Here is a 24,116-nt window from a genome sequence, read left to right on the forward strand (position 1 = left end):
GCACTCCCGCCACAACTCCCGCTCCCTCCCTCGCTTCCGCCATCATGACGCGCCTTACTCCGCGGTGGAGACCTTACCGTCGTTCCCGTCGCTTCCACCTCGCCACCCGACGTGGAGTCATCCACGACTGTGGAAGCGGCGGATTCTCCGCTTCCAGCGAGGGTCTTCGTCCTCCTCTTCCGTCCTCGAGGCATCGAGCAGCTGCTCTCCAGGTGCGTGCGTCTGAACGCGCTGAAAAGTGCAACCCACGCAAGGGCCCGCTCAATAACAGCGACCACCCAAGCGGTCGATTATGGCGTGCTCGCGGTGGCACAGCCCACAACCCCAACCAGTGGTCGGATTAAGGCCACTCAATTGGCCGCCGGCCGGACAAAGTCCCCGTAACGGTCCGGAGTCGACCGATGTGGCGCAGTACCGAATCGCACCGTGGGCTAAACGGTAGCTCCAGCGGATCAGTCCGACTGAAGGGTAAGCTGGGAAGCGAGATGCCTCGAGGACGGAAGAGGAGGACGAAGACCCTCGCTGGAAGCGGAGAATCCGCCGCTTCGACAGTCGTGGACGTGCCACCGCAAGCACGCCATAATCGACCGCTTGGGTGGTCACTGTTATTGAGCGGGCCCTTGCCTGGGTTGCACTTTTCAGCGCGTTCAGACGCACGCACCTGGAGAGCAGCTGCTCGATGCCTCGAGGACGGAAGAGGAGGACGAAGACCCTCGCTGGAAGCGGAGAATCCGCCGCTTCCACAGTCGTGGATGACTCCACGTCGGGTGGCGAGGTGGAAGCGACGAGAACGACGGTAAGGTCTCCACCGCGGAGTAAGGCGCGTCATGATGGCGGAAGCGAGGGAGGGAGCGGGAGTTGTGGCGGGAGTGCCAACGTGTCCTCCGTTGAGAAGGCGGTTATGCGCGCTGGGTTGCCGCGTAACGTAGGGGGTATCGAGGGAGGGAGCGGGTGTTGTGGTGGGAGTGCCATCGTGGCCACCACCGAGAAAGTGATTGCGCGTATGGGGTCGTCGCGCAATGACGGAGGGAGCGGTAGTGGGAGCGTGGCCCATCCGGCTAGTACGGTGGGCAAAGGAGGCGTCGCGAAGGAGGGCGCTATGAAAGCGGGCACTCGTGTCTCGAGTGGGAATAAAGAAGGAACTCGGGTTCTTTCTAGGGGAGCTGTGGTTGTTGGGGGTGGGGCAGTCAGCCATGTTGCGGCTGCCAAGCGAATAACGGGGGAGCTTAACGATCTGGTATTCGATACCAAAAATTCCGATGCTTGGACCACGAAGGGGCTGATGGAGCTTGCCTCAAAGTATGAGGCGCTCCTGATGACGGTCATAACCGAGAATGCCCACTTTCGCGGTCAGGTAGATGCCCTTAGGGGGAGTTGTGGGAGACCCTCCTCTTCGGGGCCGAGCAGGTCAATGCCAGCTCCGTCGGCACCGATGCCTGCACCTCCAGCACCTGTGCTGGAGTCAATCGCACCGGTGACGCCGAAGCCTGTGGAGACCTGGTCGGTCGTTGTCAGGAGTAAGGGGCCCGCATCTTCCTCTAAGGAGGTTATTAATAAAGTGGTCAAGGAGGTGGGACCCTCACTTGGTGTGAGGATCCACGAAGTGCGACCAATCAAGGGTGGTGGGGCGGTTATTCGCACTCCCTCTGTTCTTGAGAGAGAGAGAGTGTGGCGAATAACAAAAAAATTCGGGGAGGTTGGGTTGGACGTCTCTGTCAACCGGAAGTTGGGTCGTCGGGTGGTGGTTCAGGGGGTCCATACGGAGATCCCCCATGAGGAATTCATGGAGAAGCTACTCCGGCTGAACCTCAAGGATTTCAGCCCGTCGTCCCAGAGGACTGACATGAGGATAGTCAGTTGTCCCTGGAAGGTGACCGCTGACGGTAGCACCAACGTCGCCCTGGAGGGTACGGACAAGTTGATGTCCGCCCTCTTGGAGAGAGGTCGGTGCTACATAAAGTGGTTCTCCTTCCGGGTGCGACCGGATAGCCCCGTCGCTGGCTGCTTCCGTTGCATCGGATTTGATCATCGGGTGGCTGAGTGTAGGGCCAAAGCAGATGTCTGTCGGAGGTGCGGTCAAGAAGGCCACAAAGCTGCTGATGCACCCCATTGTCGCTGTGGGTTTATCCTGAGCATCTGACGATGTCAGCTGTCTGGCATTATTGAGCGCGCTCTCGTACACTGATGTTTATCCGCTCAAGTCAGGTCTCTTTTTGCGAGTTGGGGGGTTGCATGGTAGAGGGTGGGTGCAGTATTGCTCTACTCCAGGAGCCCTACGCCACCAATGGTGTGGTTCGGGGTCTTCCTGGGGGTTTTAAGGTCTTCACTGACCTTAGAGCTAACGCTGCAATAGTTGTGAATAATCCAGGCTACGATTGCGTAGTTGTGGATTCTTCACAACTGGGTATATGTGTAGCTGTAGAAGGGGAGTTCGGTAGGATGATTTTTGCTAGTATTTATTGTAAATATAGCGAGCCCCTAGAGCCCTACCTGGGCTACATGGATAAGCTGCTACTATTTGCGAGTAGCAGTCCATTTATCCTAGGGCTGGATGCGAATGCCTCGTCCTCGATGTGGTTTAGTAATGTATCCCAGCATTCGTCTGGATACCAAAGCCACAGTCGAGGCGAGGCATTAAGCGAATGGGTGGTGGCTAAAAGCCTCCACATTTTGAATGAGCCGAGCGAATGGTATACGTTCGATGGGCCTGGGGGCGTAAGTGACATTGACGTGATGCTTATGAATGAGGCAGCAAGTAGGGCTTTCAGCGTTAGATGGGAGGTTAAGGGAGGGTGGGGATTGGGTGACCATAATTTGATTCAAATTATGGTTACCCCTCAATCACCTCCCTTGCCTTATGAGAGTCCATTGCGGCGATGGCGTACCACTGGTACTGACTGGAACCAATATGGACTCGCGGTTAGGCAAGCGGTATCCGGTATACCGCTTAGTGAATTTGAGGAGTTGGGGGTTGACAAGCAGATTGCTCGTCTCTATGAGGTTGTTTGGGGGGTTAATGATAGGGTTTTTCGTAGGTATGACTGTTCTAAAGTTAGTAAAATTAAATGGTGGACGCGTGAGCTAATCTTGAAGAAAGGCGAAAGTTTCAACGCGCCCGACGGTCCAATTCTGATTGGGTACGAATTTAGTTGTGCGGATAGGGAATACAAAGAGATGTTGGTGAAAATCAAGGAAGAGGAGTGGAGGAGCTTTGTTAGGGAAAATAGGAACGACCCCTGGGGTCAGGTCTATAGGATCTGCCGGGGTCGTAGGAGGGAAGATGTCACCTCTCTTCGCGTCGGTGACACCTTGTTATCTTCGTGGAGAGTGTGCGGGGGTTCTGTTAGGTGCGTTCTTTCCTAGGTCGGAGGTGCAGGTACCTCAAGCACAAGAGGTGCCTGTCCCTCCATTAGATGATGGGGAATTGGGGTACGCCTTTGGCCTGGTTAGGTCTAAACGGTCCCCAGGTTTTGATGGTTTGAACGGAGAGATGTGCAAAAGCTTATGGAAGTTCATTCCGGAATACCTGGAGGCCATTTATGATAAGAGCGTCTGGGAGGGATACTTTCCACGCGAGTAGAAAAGTGCTAGGGTTGTTCCTCTCCTGAAGTCCCCTGATAAGGTCAGGAGCGATCCTCGATCTTATCGGGGCATCAGTCTCCTTCCAGTACTTGGAAAAGTGCTGGAAAGAGTCATGATGGAACGGCTTCAGGAGCTAACGCGGGGTATGTGGTCGGATAGGCAGTTTGGGTTCAGGAAAGGACGCAGTATAGAGGATGCGTGGTTCTATGTTCAGAATGTCGTTAGGTAGAATGTCAACAAGTATGTCCTTGGCATATTTGTTGACTTCAAGGGGGCGTTTGACTACCTAAGCTGGGATCGAGTGGTGCAACGGCTGGAGGAGCTTGGCTGTCCGGAAATTACTCTTTGGCGGAGTTATTTTTCGGACAGAAAGGCCTCTCTTGTCGGCATGAATGGGAGTGTGGAGATTGGAGTGGTTCGTGGCTGCCCGCAGGGTTCCATCTGTGGTCCATACATTTGGAACTTTATGATGGACACTCTGCTTGGGCAGCTCGAGCCACTCTGTAAGTGTTGTGCATATGCGGACGACCTTCTTCTTATGGTTGAAGGTTGCTCGAGGTCTGAAATAGAGCGGGCGGGAGGAGATCTCTTAGAGATTGTTAATTCTTGGGGTTTAGGTGTGGGGGTGGACATATCGAGGAAAAAAACGGTGACAATGCTGCTTAAGGGCAGATTGTCACTGGTTCGTCCACCGATTGTCCGTGTGAATGGGGTCAGCATCAGATATGTGACGCAAGTCAAATATCTGGGACTGACCATGAGTGAAAGGATGTGTTTTACTCTACACTTGGCGAATGTGAGGGAGTGACTGCAGGCAACTGTAGGCAAAAGACGACGGATTTTGAGAAGCGATTGGGGTCTCGGACGTCGTGCTGTCCGCACCATATATCGTGGCTTGTTTGTGGGCTGTGCCACTTATGGAGCCCTCGTATGGTGGGAGACAGCCACGACTGTCTGGGGCTCTCAAAAACTCCTCTCAATCCAGCGTTGCATGATGCTTGCATGTTTGCCTCAACAGATGCGATGCAGGTCTTGTTAGGTGCACCCCCTCTTGACCTGATTGTCATACAGCGTGCTGTTGCATTCAGGTTAAGAAGGGGCTTGAGTATGTCATTGCTGCGGAATGACTGGATTTCCGACGATGATGTGGAGAGGGAGGGATATCTAGGGAGCAAGAGGCTCCTAGATTAAAGGGTTAGGTGTAGGTGGCAAGAACTTTGGGACAGTAGTCCTAACGGCCGAGTGACGTACGAGTACATTCGGGACGTGGGGTTCGTTGAGGATAACCCAGACTTCAGATTTTGTCTGAGTCTGGGTTTCCTGCTTACGGGGCATGGGCCTCTGAATGCATTTTTGCATCAGAGGCACCTTTCGGATACGTCGGGGTGTTTTTGTGGGGCGGGGTCGGAAAATTGGTCGCATTTGATTGCGGAGTGCCCGATGTACTCGGACATTAGGGATTTGGGTGGTATGGGGATTAGCTGGACTGATGGACAATTAGATGTTAGTGGTGTGATCTCCACTAGTCGGAATACCGAACAGTTAGGGTCGTTTGCGCGTGAACTATTTAAGTGGCGAAGGCGGTTAGCTGGAAGGGAGCTACACTGAAACCGTGCGAAGCTTCCGCCAATAACAACAACGTGGATGACCACGTTGTCCGTATGTACAGTAGTAATAATTAAATTACTTACAAAAATGCACAAAATTGCACAAAAATGTGTAACCGCACAAAAACACTCGCGGTCACCGACCCTCACTACTCGCGATCGCACCAATAATTCCACCGAACCGCTACTCACACGCGCCAGGAATAGTTTTCGAGAGAAAAATTCTGCGAAAGATTTATGGTCCTTTGCGCATTGGTCACGGCGAATATCGCATTCGATGGAACGATGAGCTGTACGAGATATACGACGACATTGACATAGTTCAGCGAATTAAAAGGCAGCGGCTACGCTGGCTAGGTCATGTTGTCCGGATGGATGAAAACACTCCAGCTCTGAAAGTATTCGACGCAGTACCCGCCGGGGGAAGCAGAGGAAGAGGAAGACCTCCACTCCGTTGGAAGGACCAAGTGGAGAAGGACCTGGCTTCGCTTGGAATATCCAATTGGCGCCACGTAGCGAAAAGAAGAAACGACTGGCGCGCTGTTTTTAACTCGGCTATAATCGCGTAAGCGATGTCTACGCCAATTAAGAAGAAGAAGAGTGTCTAAAAAGTATACTTCAAGTCCAAAAAAACAGTTAGTTAGTGACCTAATTTCTTAAATAACTTTTTAGCTTATAAACGACAACCCTGTCTCGAATATGAATTTCAGTTGACTAATTATTCAGTAGTTTTCCTCGAGGGTCTCTTCCTTTCGTTGCTAACGCATGAGTAGCAATTTGTGTTCGCCACAACGACTCGTTGGTAGCACAAAGTGCTGTTTGTGTGTGGCACGTGCTTTATGAAGCGAAGACTTTGAACTGTTTCATTGGCATTGCAATAAGTGAGCGCTTTTATTTTTTTCGTTTTCTATTGAGTACTCATTTGCACACATTTATGGCGTCATCGCATGCCTACTTAAGCGGAAGTCGGTGTGCATATTGGTGTGAGTAAATAATAAATAATTGAAATTATTACAACCATTTATACAGGTTTTACAAATACATATATAGAAAAAGAAAATATTGGTGGTATGTGAAGAAAAAAAGAGTTCTAAGAAGAAATTCATCCAAGTAGAAACAAGTATGAAGTTCTTTTCAACTTCTAAATGTCAAAACTCAGGCTTTTAATAGCTTGTCCAATGACATTCAGTAGTCGTGGAACGTGGTAGAGATCAATCAGTTCAAGAGTCCGACTGTGAAAACAAACTTTCGAATAAGACATGTTTAATGCGTTAGGCGCCGATTGCACTTTTTGCCACAACTTCAAGTTTTTAGAGAATATTCTCAAATATATGTATGTACATTGGACGTATACGTAGGTATATGCGAAGCTTGTCCACTATCTCAATGCCTTCGATGCCTTTGTGACCTGGCACTCGGTAAATGTGATTCTGACCACTATCTTCACTGCTGCCCCGCTTTCCTAATTACTTCTGACCGGTATACAAAACTTTAACCTCGCCTTGATTACTGTTTGGCTATCTTTGAATCCGCAACTTTCTCCAAAGCAAAGTCCTTTGCTTGAAATGGAGAGCCAGCATAAAAGCATCAAATCTAGACAGTATATCCCCGCTCCAACTGCCACCGTCCTCCATTTTCAAGCCATCCGTATACATGTTATATGAGTTTCGCGCTGTTAACAAGTCTTTATTTTCACCATCGTTTACTATGTTTACTCGGAACATTCTTTCCCAATTGAAAAGTGAAATCATGTGGTCTGTGCTTTCCAAACCACCATAACTCACCGAGCTATGCCCGAAGATGCTATGTATATACATATGTGTAAATTCTCCTGCAGCCAATAGTCGCCTTACCGATGTTGAGCCGCGCAGATTTCTACTTTTTCAATAAGTGACAAGTCTATCACTAGTTCAGTTGGAGTGGTTCTTACTGCTCGTGTTATGCACAGCCCAGCGAGCCTCTGAATCCATTCCATTGACTTTTGGTAGGTGGAATATTGCTGCAATCCATAATCTCCAATTTCGCATCTTTCCACAGATTCGGAAGCGTTCTGACAGGTTCCCGGGCTCATGTCAGCGACAGGTCATAATTATAATTTATTTATTTTGACTCCGCTAAACCATCTGTTCAATCAAATGACGTACGGGTGCGATTGGTTCGGCGTCCTTCTTCAAGAAGTGAGCTTCCAATAGCTTCAACTTCATCTCGACAGCGTGTTACTGCGGTCTATGAACGCCACGATCAAATGTCAATTCGCAATCTCATTGGCCGCCACCACTGCCATGAGCGTTGTCGAATTGTCGTCCGCGAGCCTGATGTCTAGATTCTCGGCTACGTTTCAGCACTTCTTCTTTTTCAAAGGTGCTTTCAGTTCGCCTTCCGTTGAACGCTGCCTCTTTTTAATGATATGCACCTATGCATACCGAGGCATGGCACCAGTTAAGAGCCGCGAAGTGTGACCGGCCATTTTGAGCCTCCTCTCTGCCGCAAGCCTACCGTTTCACCTCCTCTTCCTGACCCCTGAATCGGTTACATATCCCGATCGCCGCACCTTTGCCTTCAACCCTTCTTTTTTTTGGCTTCCTCCAGGGCTCTCTCTTGTTCCAGAGTTGGAGCTCTCGATCACCTCTACAGGAGCACCTTTGCCTTCAACCCTTCTTTTTTTTTGGCTTCCTCCAGGGCTCTCTCTTGTTCCAGAGTTGGAGCTCTCGATCACCTCTACAGGAGTACTATTTTCTATTACTTAAATTTAATATAAATTTACTTCAATGCGCAAAATGCTCACTGTTCACTCTTGTACGTACATATGTATGTATTATATGAGCACAAAGGTTTCCATGCCTCTCAACATGCCCAACTTTTGCGGCAAACTTAAACTGTTGAAAGTGTTCAATTGAACGCCTGATTTACGACGCATCTAATTGCCAACACCAAGGGTGATGACGCCGGCAAAATACAGACACACAATACATACATATAAACACACACACTTACACAGATAACGACGAACACCCAAACATTCAAGAAATAGTCAAAGACACAAGCGCACACATTAGCGGTTTCGCCTACCAATTTTACGCTTGAAACGCTTACTCTTACAGAAACTTACACTCGAAGTTTATATACATATGTATGTATATATGTGTCTGTGCATGCATATATCAAAACATAGCTGCGAGGCAATTACAACACGGAAGGTATTTAAGGACTGCCTAGCAATGCGTCTCCTGCCACATTACATATACATATATACATGTATGTACTATATGTATATAAATGTGTTTGTTTGTATGTGTGAATTTGCAAGTGAGGGCGTGAGACTTTTTACTTAAACATTTGGTGTATTTGTATGTGTGAAGTACTACGAAGTTCGGCATTTGGCAATTAAGTGTCGACATTGCGCTCATAAATCAAATTTACGCGCCACATTCGCGGAAGCGTCACATGTGTGGGTGTAAATTTCCACACTCATACATAAATCCACACATCTAACTGTTTATGTATGGTTGACAGGATATATTTAGTATGAAAAGTGTGTATAAATATATATGTGACATAAAAAGGAAACACGCTGTCAACCAACTTTGCGCCAAGCTGCCAATTCTCGAGGACTTGTAGCAGCTTCTTAGTGAAACTGCGTAAATTTGAAAGGCGTTTCTAATAGCACGGAGAAAATGAGGAAAAAACAGGAAATGTCATTGCCGGAAATTGTTGCTTTTAGTTGACATTTGACAACAAATACATTTAATGGCTTTTTTATATTTCAAACGAAGGCGATCAATAAGAAATATATGTATATACATACATATGTACATACATGAAAATATACATATCGTCACCTGAAATACAAAATAACGTAACATCATTTTTCATAAGTTTACAGGCGAATGAATGATAAAGTAAACAAAATTTGAGTACTGGTTATGAAACGGTTATGTATTGGTTATGTTATCTGACAGCGCTTTTAATTTTTTTTTAGTTATCAAATGGTTATTATTGGTTATCATACACTCATATTGAAACAAAGTTTGAGTATTGGTTATGAAACGGTTATGTGTTGGTTATTATAATAGATAGTGATTTCCGATTGTTTTGGTTATCAAATGGTTATATATTGGTTAACATACACTCATATTGAATCAAAATTTGAGTATTGGTTATGAAAGGGTTATGTATTGGTTATTGTAATAGATAGTGATTTTCGATTTTTTGGTTATCAAATGGTTATACATACTTATATTCGTTATCATACACTGTTATTGAAACAAAAATTTGGTTACAAAATGGTTATATACTGGTTATTATAATAGATAGTAATTTTCAATTTTTTTGGTTATCAAATGGTTATATATTGGTTTATATACACTTATATTAAAACAAAATTTGAATTTTGGTTACAAAATGGTTATATATTGGTTATCATAGACTCATATTAACATTAAATTTGAGTTTTGGTTATAAAATGATTATATATTGGTTATTATAATTGACAGCGATTTTCAATTGTTTTTGGTGATACGTTGTTTTGCATTTTAGGTGACGATATAAAGAGTAAAGTTTTGCTCCAAAGAAATTATACAATGAAAACAAGCTACTTATCTTCATATATAAATATGTTCCAAAAAATTAATCCACTATTTTGAATACGAGCAATATAATACAAAATTTTACGCTCTACAAAAACGGTCTTATTGATTTTTTCTATAAAAACATTATTTTTAAAGTTATGCGCACTTAAAGTTATACTGTGTCATACTATGGCCCAGCATTCATACAGTACACCATGGCGTATGAGCAACACAGAATTTATAAGGTAGGTACTTGTACAGTATGGATTGCACTCTATATAAATAAATAACGGTCACATAATCGATTTGCTTAAAATATTTTTGTTATCGTGCTTCTACACTGCGCTTTCACTTGTTATATTTTGTTGTTGTGCTTCTACACTGCGTGTTCAGCGCTGCTGGTAGAAAGACATGACATATGAGCCCTACTAAAACTCATCAAAATGTCGTACAAAATTTTTAACTCTAAAATGTTTAAAGAAAAACCAACGTTTCTTCACAATATTTAATATAAATCATTAACATATGCTTATGGGTTGCAAAGCTGCGTTCAACAAACCAGAACCCTTTCGAAGACGGATTTTCTAAATGTTTTGCTGCTTGAGGACTTCATTCTATGTCCAGAAGACTTAATTAAAATTAGCAGCCTCTGTTGTCAAATACTCAGGAATTTTAAAATTATAGAAAGCTTTTATAACAACGACTACGGCAAATATTGTGGTACGGTACTAACCAAGAAAATATCTGAAACTTTATTATCATTTTCTCGAGAAGAACAAAAGCAAAATCAAGGAGAAGGAACTAAGCAGTAAAATTTTGCACACGTTATTTTCTCCCCAAGAAACTGCACATTTGTCGAAACCGCCAATATCGGAAAACAGAAGCATATAGCTGCCATACACACTGAACAATCGTCATCAAATGCTTGTATGGAAAATTTTATTTGACGCGATAACTTCACTAAATTTAGTATGCATTATTGTTCAAAGCAGCGCCACAACTTCCACAACAATCATTGAGATCGGACTAATATAGCACATAGCTGTCATAAACACTGAGCCACCGGAATCAAGTCCTTGTATGGGAAAATTTTTTATTTGAAAATATATCATCACGAAATTTATCATGAATTATTATCCAAGCCATCGCTACAATATCCAAAGAAATTGTTCAAACCGGCCCACTATATCATATAGCTGCCATACAAACTGAACCATCGGCATCAAGTGGTTTTATGGAATTTATTTTTATTTTACGTGAAATTTCCACATAATTTAGTACACATTAATGCTCAAAACAGGGACACAATATCCGAAGAAATCGTTCAGATCGGTCAACTATAGCATATAGCTGTCACACAAACTGATCGCTCAAAATCAAGCCCTTGTAAGGAACACTTTTTTAGTTGACGAGATACCTTCACGAAGTTTGGATCGAATTATTGTTTAAGGCAACGGTATAATCTCTGAATAAATTGTTTAGATAGGACCACTATAGCATATAACTGTCATATAAACTAATCGTTCAAAAACAAACTATTGTATGGAAACATTTGTATATATGAAGAGTATTACAGCTTCCGGTAATGGTAGCTAACTCTTTTCTATTTGTTTTTTAAGTTTAACAACAAATATTATATTTTCAATTCAAAAATATGTTGCATAATATTTTTTTCACTAACAAATATTTTAATTATTAGCTTTCTATTTTAAATAGAAACAAATTATATCACTTACAACATGCCCAAAAAACCCGATTTTATGATGTAAACACATCTGTTTTTATTTTGTTTTAATTTCATTGAATACTTTTTGCTTGCGACTGCTAACAAATCTCATTTCCACTGCCAATAAAATTGCGAATTTGTAATGTAAATTAACTTTTATAACACTTCTGCCACTTGTAAACAAATGTACACACACACATAGAATTACAAAAAAAAAAACAGAATTACCTGTTTGTGTACAACATTTTATATTAATGTGACAGCTAATTAACCCAACAAATAATTTTTTGAACTATAAACGGATATGCTCACACACACACACGCAAACATACTGGCAATGTAAAGTAGCTGATGTTAATCTACTGTTAACTCACCACAAATGACATGCAGTGCATTACCAGAACAATGACCTGTATGCCAGTTGTAGTACAATTTTTTATGTACGGCGCTCTATAAAAAAAACTTAGTTTCATAACTTTTTTTTCTGTTAAAATAAAAAAATGAAGAAAATTTATATTTAATAGTTTCAAATTTAATTTAATTCCCAACGATGATATTATATTATTAGCTGCTACCGAACTGAATTATAAAGAAGAGAAAAAACCTTAACTTCGGTTGCAACGAAGCTAATTTAGTCAAAATAAATTTATATATTTTTTTGTTCGTTCAAAGCAGCTTTTTGAGGAAAAACAGGGCGTGTGCAAAATTGCAGGTCATTATCTCATATACTGGGGGACTAGACGGGCAGACAACATGACTAAATCGACTCAGCTCGTCAGGCTGATCATTTATACATATAAAATATACTATATATATTGTATCGAGTCTCAGACGTTTTATTCTACTTGTTACAAACTTTGTGGCAAACGTAGTAAGTATACCATATTCAGGGTGGAAATATAGATTTATCGAAATGGGTTGGCAGGTAGGTAGGTAAGAATGCTGCGTCTTCGGCTAGCGCTGGATGCGCCATTTTGTTACGAGTACACCATCGTAAGACCTTTATAACTGATATCTCATTTCATTGTTGTGTTCAAATAATTTGGGCCCCTCAATGAAACTACCTAACTCCGTTATGCTTTTTGTAGATAGACATTCAAGGTTTGGTTTCTGATGGATTCAAAGAGTTCAATGGCACTTACAGTGGAAGTTTAGAACCTTTTCCTTGCTCGCTTCGAGTTTGCAGCTACGGCAAGCGCAATTTTTAACTCATTTTCTTCAAATGGCTGATTTTATGCTTGCTGTAAGCCTGTATATGCTTTTCCTGGACCTTTGTAATAAGTGCTTAGTTTTTGTCTTGTCTTAACTTGCATTTGGTTGTAAATTTCCTTCTTTTCTGTACGATTTGTTCAACATACGTATAAAGCTGTCTCTCTTAGTTATTCCCAACGGGCATAGCTTTAGCTCCGTCTCAGGTTCAACTAAAGATGGACCTAGTTTGGCCAACTCGCCTGTGACCTAGGACCCAAATTATGGACAAGTGAAGTTAAGTTGCCAGTGAGCTTAAAGCCTTTCAGCAATTGTTGACTATGTTGGGATGAATCTTTGGCCACGAAAAGTCCAGCAATGCTGCTTTGCCGTGTACAAATGGTTACTCTCACTATCCTCCCGAAGTTATTAAATAAAATTCGATAGGCCTTCTCTCTACCTAGTATTTTCGCTTGGAAGATGCTAGCTGAGTTTGGTAGACGGAAAGATAGACTGATATCAAGTTCTTCTGATTATACTACCGTTCCTACATAGCTGTCCATTTGAATCTGCTCTTATAGCTTAGATAGTATTTTCCTCCTTTACTAAACCTCTTCTCCATTTTCATCTAGAGCGTACTTCTTCTGAATTGCATTTATTTTCTGATGTAACCATTGAAATCCAACCTTGGGATGAATAATATGATTATTAAGATTAGTATCAAGCTGGTTAAGTATTTCGCGATGTCCATAACTATTTCTAATTCAGCTACCAATCAGAAGCGTTCCAGCGGCTTAAAGCGGTCTATGAACGCCATGATCAAATGTCATTTCGAAACTCATTGGCTGTCACCACTGCTTTCATTTCGCTCTGCGTCGAACTATGCCTCTTTTCAGCGAAATGCTTCGCGATAGGATTCGCAAACACCATATCCGAGGGATGGCACCAGTTACGAGTAGCAAAGTGTGTCCGGCCGTTTTAGCCTGCTCTCTGGGGCAAGTCAACCGTTTTACCTCCTCTGCGTTTAAGTTTCACTTGCTCTCGAGCCGATTACATATCCCGATAGCCGCCGTGTACCGCGCTTTTGCTTTCAACCCCTCTTTTTTTGGCTTCTTTCGGGACCTTCTTCTTAATTCTTTTAACAGAAACTACTTATACTTGCCGTATAAAGACCTCTATGGGCAGTTCGTTCAGGAAGGTATTAAATTTTGACATGACTTATCGCCCTAGTAATTCCTGCACAGCTGCCCTCTGAATTGCATTTATTTTCTGATGTCATATTGTTGCTTTAATGCTGGCCGCCATATTAAATTTTAAGTAGCACACGTCTTGCCAACAAAGTGTTGTACAAATATATTAATAATGTGGTAAACAAATACTTAATTATTTCAATAAAGTAAATAAACTAAGAATACAAAGATTTAGTCATGCCTTAGTGCCACGAAAATTTCCCATATGTGCCGCATAGGCAAATAGTTAAGCGAGCAGCTCGTAAATAATAATTAAATAAATAAATAGATATGTAAATACACACACACTTAAAATTAATATGCACACTTAATTAAGTGGTTGCAACAAAAACAACAATCGTGAGAATGAAAACTTAAATAGATTTTTAACTGTCGGCTTTCTGTTCTCCATTTACAGGTAATTAAACGAGTCATATCAACTTGAAAGCAGTCAACAAATCAGCATTTAAGTAAAACGCTCAGCTAAATCACATTTAACGAGCAGCGAGATAACCACCTAGCGCGTTGTTGCTGCCATTGTCATTACTGGTTTAGTACATGTGAGTACATACAACAACAACAATAGTAGCAACTATGTAGCATTAAGGTGCTACAAAGTGTCAGACACACACGCCACAACAATCGGCTGGTGGTGAGCGATAAGGTGCGGTCAGCGCAGATAAAGTGCAATTAAAAAGGTATAGAATATGAATAAGTTGCAACAACAACACACACACAAGGCAATAATAATAAATAAAGCGCGAGCAGGCAGTGTCCGAGTGCAGGAAAACACGCGAATGTGAGTAATTAAAACAAACAAGTGGAACAGATTGTGGGCGATAGTGTGTGTGGAGGGGGGGAGGGAGAGAGAAAGTGGCAAAATAAAACTAAAACTGCGCTAAAAATAAATAGCAATTTTATAGCGTAAAAGCAACGGAAATTTTACATTATGTATTTATAATTTCAGGCATTTTTGCTTTTGTTTGTGTGTTTTTGTGCGCAGCTTTCGACTGTCTGTCTGTTTTGTGCTGTGGTCGCCGCGTTGTCTATTGATTCGCCGCGCTCGGTCAGCGGCTATCGCTGTTGGATGTACATATGTACATATTTAAATGTGTGTGTGTGTTGTAAATACTGTTGGCGTCGCCCATCGACTCGAGTCGTTTAATTCGTGAGTTATTTCTGTGTGTACTTTCCATGTTCATTAAAGTGTTTTGCTAAATTTATAGCATAGAGTAAAAGATAAACAAAATTACTAGAGAGGCGAATTATTGCAGTGAGTATTATGAAAAATTATATATTATTAAATAAGTGTTTTATAAAATTGTCACGAGGAAGCTCATATGAACACTTAAATAAACGAAAGACGGATGTTTTTCTTTGGTTAAAGACGATTAAAATTGCTCGCCAAGACCAGAAAAGTTTATCGATAAATTCAACAGACTCGATGTTGGAACATAACCTTTGAATAAAAAGTCTTAAATGTTTTACCTGAAAAAACTATACTATACCACTATAGCAGATATCTGTCATACGAACTGAACCATCGGCATCAAGTCCTGGTATATGAAACTTTTTTCATTGAGAAGTTTTCTTCACAAAATTTGGCACGAATTATTTTCCAAGCTATTGCTACAATTTGCTGAGAAATGGTTCAGATCAGACCACTATATCATATAGCTGTCACACAAACTGAACGATCGAAATCAAATGCTTGCATGGAAAACTCTTTTATCTCAACAGATATCGTTACACAATTTTGTCTAAATTAATATCCAAAGTATCGCAATAATCTCCGAAAAAATTGTTCTCATCGAACCACTAAAGCTTATAGCTGTCATACAAGGTGAACGATCAAGGTCCAGTTCTTGCATGGAAAACTTTTTATTTGAAGAGATATTTGCACGAAATTTGGTACACATTATTTTCCAAGGCAGTGGTATAATCGCTCAAGAAATTGTCCAAATCGAACAATTATAGCATATAGCCACCATACAAGGTCAACGATTAAGGTCAAATCCTTGTATGGAAAACTTTTTTAGTTGAAGAGATATTTGCACGAAATTTTCTACACATAAATTTCCAAGGCTGTGGTATAATCCCTGAAGAAATTGTTCAGATCGGAGCACTATAGCGTATAGCTGCCGTACAAACTGAACCATCGCAATCAAGTCCTTGTATGGAAAACTTTTTTAAGTTGAAGAGATATTTACACAAAATTTTGTGCACATTATTTTCCAAGGCAGTGGTATAATCGCTCAAGAAATTGTTCAGATCGGAGCACTATAGCGTATAGCTGCCGTACAAACTGAACCATCGCAATCAAGTCCTTGTATAAGAAACTTTTTTATTTGAAAAGATATCCTCACAAAATTTTGCATAGAATAAAATCCAAAGTATTGCTATAATGTCCTAAGAATTTGTTTACATCGGACAACTATAGCATATAGCTGCCACACAAATTGAACGTTCAAAATCGGGTTCTTATATGGAAACTTTTTTATTTGTGAAGTGTATTCTAGCTTCGATACAAATGAAGTTTTATTTCATTTCATTTCACAAATTTATGCACCATTATTTTTCTTTGTGCCTACAAATTAACCTTTTCCGAATTCAAATTGAATAAATTACTTTCGTGTTTAATAAAATTTATTGCGTGTCCATGTGTATCTATTTATAAACTCCCCTTCGATTTAGTTGCCTTGCGAAAAAATGTCTGACGTATGTTGAGAGCAATCAAATATTTAATTTAAATCGACACCTGCTTTGAACTGACCTTGCCCTATACAATATGGACGAATAATGGAATTTCTATAAATATACACACATGAATATGTATGTTTGCGTGAGTGTTCTGGTGGCCAGACACGCAAAACTAACAGTTTACACAATACGAAGAAAACTACATATACACATACATATAGTAGGTATATGCTTATGTGTATGTACATATGTGCATGTATATAGATTTGTTCATAAGTGGGTTGGGTGCTTGTAGCTGGAGTAGATATTTTAAGCCTTTTTCGTTCACACAAATTTTTCAGCCTTTCAACATTTTTTTGTTTTTATTATTTTTTTTTTACTAAAAATCAATATTATTGCGCCAGCACATTTCCTGTTAGTTTTTGTTTGACCGTCTAAACTATTTAAAAATATAGTTATATAATAGCCCTATATACTTTACCTATTCTTATAATGTAGTCTTACTCTTATATTTAATTATGCTTGCTCTTATTTAAATACTCATCACAAAACTTTCTCCCACTCTTTTAAACATACATACAACATATTCCCGAACATACATTATATACTCATTAATATTACTTTAAAATGGTTAAGGTTTTAGCTAATAAGAATTTTTGTAAAGAGTTAGTTGAATAAAGACACTTGAAAGGAGTAAAAGTTCAACATCGTTTCTATATATATTTTTTTCACTTCTATATGTAACGTGAATATGAAATTCATCAAAATTTGCCAGCTATCAATATATGTATGTGATAGTCTAGTCGTAAAGGAAATTATCGGGAAAATTAGGAAATTTAATGTCGTCGTTTCTTTATATATTATTGTATATAATAATATATTATATACCTTTTCAACTGAAAATCCTTTAGCCTACCATAGTAAGTATTAATTATTAAAGCCAACTTGAAACGATTTCCCAAACTTCTCGCTGGTAAACGTTGTACACATCGAACGCTTAAATTGCACACATATTGAAGCGAAGTGCTTGGTAAAACCTAAAATTATATGTTGTAGCATCAAATACTGATTCACACTAACCGGAGTTCATATTTGACCTAATAAATAGCAACAAATGTGTCAGCGATACGTACAAGCTACGGAAATGGAGGTAACCTTAAACTAGATGTATTTTCCCTGCTTTTATTGGTGGTGATAGCTGAGTGAAATACTACTTCAGCTCAATGGAGAAAAGGAGTGAAAGCAGTAGCATATGCAATCAACCTTCACAAACAGTGACATTATGGAATTAAAGCTTCGAAAATTATATCGAAAAAGGGACTATGTGTAACTCCAAGTAAAACCAAAATATCTAAAACCAAAATACCTCTGTGATATGACAATTGCTATGTCCCCCACGGCAAAATACTTAGGGGTGGAAGTCGATACCAAGCTGTATTGGAAAATTAACACTGATAAACGAACGTTTTATGGCCTATAACACTTGAAAAGGACACTAAGCAGAAACTGTGGCTTTAAACTAAATAGTCATGTATGTAGATGTATACGACCGGCATTGGAATAAATCTGACATATGGAGCACTGTTGATCACCAAGCATTAAAAAAAAAAAACAATATATTTACAGGAAAGAAAACGGAATACAAAGGATAAACTGTGCAGGAGTTACCGGTCCTATCAAATAATGTTCAACTAATGCGTATAATATGCTCCTGCACTGCTCATAAACGAAAATAGCATTGTTTTCTGTTATAAGATTAAAGGAATTAGGCGCTTGGAAACGAAATGATTAAAGAAAAGCGTTGTCCTGAAGAAGAAAATCTAAGTAAATCACACTACATCCTCCCACGATTAGATTTCACTGGTCACTTTAAGGCGAGGTTACACTCCAGACGTGAATAGTGAAAAGGTTTAATAGTTAAGGCGTATAATACCTCTATCTTTACCAGTGGCGTTTCTGACGACGCCACAGTTTCATTTCAGTGCAGTCAACAATGGCTGGAAGGCTTTAAGCTCACTGGCAGGTTAACTTCAATTGTCCATAATTTGCGTTGTCGTTCAGAGACACATTTTCGGCAAAGAAAAAGCAGACGAGTTAGCCTAACTGAAAGCATCTTTAGATAAATCCGTGGCGGAGTTCATACTATGCCCGCTGGGAACAGTCAAAAGAGAGCTATCTGGCCGAAGGCTAGAACAAAGGACTTAGTAAATGGGTATGGAAAATCTTAGTATATACAGATTTACAGCTATAAAACGGGGTACTTGCGTTTTCAAGCGTGGTAATCCTGGAAAGCCTAATCGTTCTGTGAAAACCCTTTGAGCAGGGTTGTATTTTTCGAAACCTTCCAATGGTAAAGTGGATTTCTACACTAATTCTAAGGGTATAAGGGAACGGAAAATGCAAAAAAAAAAAAAAAAATTTAAAAAAGATTACCCTACTGACCCCTTACCTAACGCAATATAATAACCTAACCTAACCTAACCCAATGACACCCAGTTCACTTACTAACAAACAACCCATTCAAGAGTGCATATATTTTAATTACTCGAGCTTGTGCGTGGATGCCAGATGAACTCGTCGATTGGCATACAATTTCAAATGAATATTATTATTGCCAGCATTGCAGTTTTTTTGACAGTTACATTCACAATTTCATAGGAATTGCAAACAGGCGGCAGACCGTCTGATATCCAAAAGCGTCAACGTTAACTCTATAGAATTATAAACGTTTACAATTGTATGGGTAATAAATATATACGCACGGGTATGTGTGTGGGTGCGTATTTACAGTGCATTTCTGTTTTCAACAGCCAAGCATACGAATCAAATTCGGAACGGCACAAACTTGCAAAACCGAAATCAAATCAAATTAAATTTCAACCGCAACCAACAATGTAAATAACAACAAACAAACGAATGCAACAACAGCAATAAATTTTATATAGAGACGCGCCACAACACAATACAACTTCACAGAGGCACAGCCAGCGGTAACGGGCAGCAACTAACGGATAACGTTGGGTGGCACGGTACAAGTTGGAAGGTCGCAAATTTCCCGTTATCTAAAATGCACACATTTTTAAAGGCAGTGAAAATGCTGTTAACGGTAATTTCACAGACGAGGGTGGCACTACGTACAGAGTAAGAGACAGAAGGGAAGGGAGAGGGGTGCAAATGTGAAAGTTGTTGAAGGCTGAAAATTTATGCTAAACAAAGTAAATTGGCCTTGGTCAGGTCGATTGGGCTGTGGCCAAAAACCAAACACAAAAAAAAAAACAAAACAAAAAAAATAAAAATTTAATTATTCAATGATGAAATTACATGAATTAAAAGTTGCAGATGCAGCGAAGTAAAATAAACAAAAAACGGCTGCTGATTTCAAAGTCACGTCACTAATTAATTGTAGCAGACAATGAAAAATTTCATGAAAATTCGTACACACGTATACATTCATATTTAATAGATAATTTTGTAGAAAAACAATATTAGTATTATGAGATTGTTCTATATTAAATATAAATATGGTAATAATTCGGTGTAAATGTTTTCCTTTTGTCCATTTGTCATCCCTCTCTCTCTTTCATCTCTCTCACCGTATCTATCTCTCTCTCTCTTTCCATCTTTTTTCTCGTTTAAACGCTCTCAGTAAGTAGATGGTTTGAAAGCATTATTCAGTACATACTGATAATAAACTATATATAATATTTTGGATTATATTGGGGTAGCTACAAAAGAGACCTGTAGATCTGCAATGTTCTAAATTTAGCATTAAGCTTGTGAGGCACCGAAAATATACAATGAACGAGTAGGCTGTTTTCCTTAAGAGTAAGAAACTGTGTCAAGGAAGGGAGAGATTTACCAAACTTTATATATTTTACTTTGGTAGGAGAGAGATTTATAAATTTCCATAAGAAAACTATATGGCACATCTGAAGTAATATTCCCTCTCAAGCGCACTATACTTGCCCTTAAACGCTGCTTAGAAAAACTTTTCAAAATGCAACAATTTATCGCACATATATACATATGTATATTCATAGCGGCATATACGCGTTTATTGCAATACAACTTCCTCTTTGCATATTTATTTTGTAATATTTCCCGTATTTTAAAAGCACCCTGATATTTTAATAAAATAGGGAAAAGTACACTTTATCGCAAGCACCGCTGCAGTCAGGCAAACTTTATTTTATTTATACTGCCGGCAGCCGCAATCAAAAGGGTGGCGCCAACACAAAAACAAAACCAAATAGAAAGGAGTGGTGTTCAAGTGGAAATATAGGGCAAACCATAACGTTTGACAAAGAGCGGCAAATAAACAATAAACGTTCCACACCGCCTCTTGTTGGTTAACGACAAGCGTTGCATGAAGCCTACTGTGAGCTGGGCAGGACTTTGAAAAGGACCACACTTTCTGGTTAATGGTCTAGAATTGTTTGTTGATGGGTATGGTGCTATAGAAAATTAGGAATGATGCATGGACAAGCGCTGCTTGAATGCAACAAGCGTTACCAATATAAATAGACTCTGTAAATATATGAGAAATATTGTTCTGTATGAGTGAGACGAAAGTTATGACCGATAACTAAGCATTTGGGCGGCGACTTTATTGGCTGACGATGCGACAAATATTTATGATTCGTCGGTTGAAAAATTTAGAATATTAATAGAATTTAATAGTACTAAATTACAAATATAACATATTTTTTAATTCTTTATGCAAAAGCGGGATAGCTAACTGACTGAGATTTGTTTGAAGAGGCTGTGACTCAATTTATTAAATTTTTTTTATAATGTAAGAAGGCGATGTAGACTAGATAGAAGTCCAGGAAATTAATCTTCAAACGTCACAAAAAATATTATTGATCCTAAAGTAGACGTTAAACTAAAGATAAAAACCGAAATTTTCGCTAAAGTTCGGAAATTCGAAAAGTTTTTATATATCAAGCAATTGGTACTCACAATAGACTTGGGCGCTCTTCGCCACATCATCAAATATATAAAATAAAAGAATACATTTTATAAATTCTTTGAAGTAATTGCTCACTAATAGCAGTCTTCGATTCGTCAAGCATTAGAGAGTAGCAAATCGAACAAACTCAACCAGCTACTGAAAGAGAAATGGTAGCACTTGCGTTAATGGACTAATGGACTTGGCGGAAAAGTTCTGCACCAAAAAACCAAATCGGTCTGGCCGCTGTAAATACAATATACTTGTATGTATATATGCATACTTTGTTGTACAAAATTCAATTCGCATTGTTGCCAATTTTACAAGGGAAATTTTTTTAACAACAGAGCAGAGAAATTACACGTCGAAGACGGTTAAAACTAAAACATTTTTTTTGAAAGAGGTTCATATATTTCAAACAAATGTCTCTATACATGACACTATAATTGAGTTTATTTTAAAAGAGTGTGAGAAAGTTGGCGTACAATAACCGACGTAATAGAGCACTGGACTGGATAACCTTAGCCGTTCCCACTACACTCGGGTCTACGTAACCGGAACGAACACGGATTTTATATCTGGTCAAGGACTGTCAACTCGGCGAAATTTTGCCGCTACAACAACAACATCACTGTACTTATTTTCCACAATTTTGATTACAATGCTTAACTGATTGAGTTCTAAATCTCTGAAGGATTTGCCATTGTAGCTGCATAGAATTAAAATTCTAAAGATTTTGGGTTGCGGGGAATAAATATCATCTATTTTTGGATTATTGCTCAGGTTAACCTTTACAAATTCTATATTTTACTGAACGTTTTGTGTCTTTTGTCGAATAGTCATTAGCGGGAAGATGTATGCGGGATATGTATATGCGTACTCGTCCCTCAGTTTTTGAGATTTCAAAACAAAATTTTGCTCACGTCCTTTTCACCTTAAGAAGTTACTTATTTGTCTTAACCGCCGATATCAAACCATTATAGCATATAGCTGTCATAAAACTGAATAATCAAAATCATGTTTTTGTATGGAAAACTTTTTTACTTAAAGAGATATCTTCCCGAAATTTGACACAGATTAATGTTTAAGGCAGTGATATAATCCCTGAGGAAATTATTCAGATCGAATCACTATAGCATATAGCTGTCATACAAAGTGAACGATCAAAATCGTGTCCTTGTATGGAAAATGTTTTTATTTGAAGAGATATTTTCACGAAATTTTGTAGAGATTATTTTATAAGGCAGTAGTATTAACCCTGAAAAAATTTTTTATATCGGACCACTATAGCATATAGCCGTCATACAAACTAATTGATCATGGTCATGGCCTTGTATGAAAAACTTTTTCATTTGAGAAGATATCTTTGCAAAATTTAGCACATATTATTTTCCAAGGCAGTGCTATAATCTCTGAAAAAATTGTTCAGATCGAACCACTATAGCATATAGCTGACAAACAAGCTGTCGGATCAAAAATCAAGTAATGTTAAGAACAACTGTTCTCTGTTGGCTGCAATCGAATTTAACGTTTTTTCTTGTTTTTGTATTCTTTTTCACTCCACTAAAGTAGTGTCAAAATACAAGTCCTTCTCAACGATAACAAATGTACTAATTCGCTTGGCAAACCGGACACTTGACAAAAAGTTAACCAAAACTTCCACAACTCAAATAGTTTGGATTTCAACTTAAGCTGCAACTCCGTAAATTACGCTTTCCAACATATATTAAGCATTTCGACTTGTCACTTTTTGCTGATGCCATCCTGCCAGCGATTGCGCTTAATGTTTTAACTTCAGCCATCAGCGGACCATAACTTATGGCTTCCTTAATGCAGCCAGAACAACGTAGACAAGTGTCGCCTTTGCAGTGATTGCTAGTAATTAAGCAAAATTAAAATATCTTCCAAAACTATAAATGTATGTATATATAGAGATATACATATATAATCAAGCAAAGAATGCTAATTTATGTTTGGTTGCGCGTTGAGCTCGAAAGACGTCCATCTTAAGCTCCTTTTTACCAACAAACCATGCAAGCTCGCTTGGGAAACTGCAAAGTGCACTTTCCGCTGCCATTGCTGCAATATTAATTTTAATAAGTTCCGTAATTTTTCGTCACAAAATTCTTTCGCACATCCGCGCTCTTGTTTACCCGTCATCATAGTCTCACTTTTTTTATTTCCTACGTATTTTCTGCGCTTGTATGCAAGCGCATTCAGCACCTCACTTCCACTTCATCGCTTTTGCTAGCAATTCAGCTTGTCAACACTAACAAGGAAAATTGAAATTTCATTTTCGTTTTGCCCACATTTTCCATAGAAAATTACAATTCAAACAATTCGCCAGCCCCTAACCCCTACACCGCTTTCCACCCGCATTTTTTTTGCTCTATTTTTTATACGCTGGTTCTATTTGCCACTTTTACTTGCCACACACAATGGCTGTGCTGTCACTTAAACAATGATTTTTACTAACTGAAAGTTGTGTCATCCTGCCGCCAACAACAATGCGCAGGAAATGTGTCCTGTCTGTGTGATTGCCACCATGCCGCCTCTTCATTTATA

General features: G+C 39.8%; 1 protein-coding gene and 1 long non-coding RNA gene across 9 annotated transcripts in view; one reads left to right on the forward strand and one right to left on the reverse strand.

The window, feature by feature from the left end:
• LOC126763090 (uncharacterized) overlaps positions 1 to 24,116 on the forward strand; it is a 281,618-nt gene that overhangs the window by 186,711 nt on the left and 70,791 nt on the right. Inside the window, exon 3 of one of the 7 annotated variants that reach the window (XM_050480291.1) lies at positions 14,319 to 14,460. The exons of 5 other annotated variants lie outside the window; for them this stretch is intronic. The gene's annotated coding sequence lies outside the window, so the exon portion shown is untranslated. Of the gene's footprint in view, positions 1 to 14,318; positions 14,461 to 15,091; positions 15,174 to 24,116 lie in introns of those variants that run through there. One more of the 7 variants, XM_050480292.1, reaches the window with a different exon arrangement.
• Positions 1 to 24,116, reverse strand: part of LOC126763096 (uncharacterized) — a 175,850-nt gene that overhangs the window by 62,570 nt on the left and 89,164 nt on the right. The gene's annotated exons all lie outside the window — the stretch shown is intronic.

The sequence above is a fragment of the Bactrocera neohumeralis genome, chromosome 6 (genome assembly GCF_024586455.1).
Source record: "Bactrocera neohumeralis isolate Rockhampton chromosome 6, APGP_CSIRO_Bneo_wtdbg2-racon-allhic-juicebox.fasta_v2, whole genome shotgun sequence".
NCBI lineage: Eukaryota > Metazoa > Arthropoda > Insecta > Diptera > Tephritidae > Bactrocera > Bactrocera neohumeralis.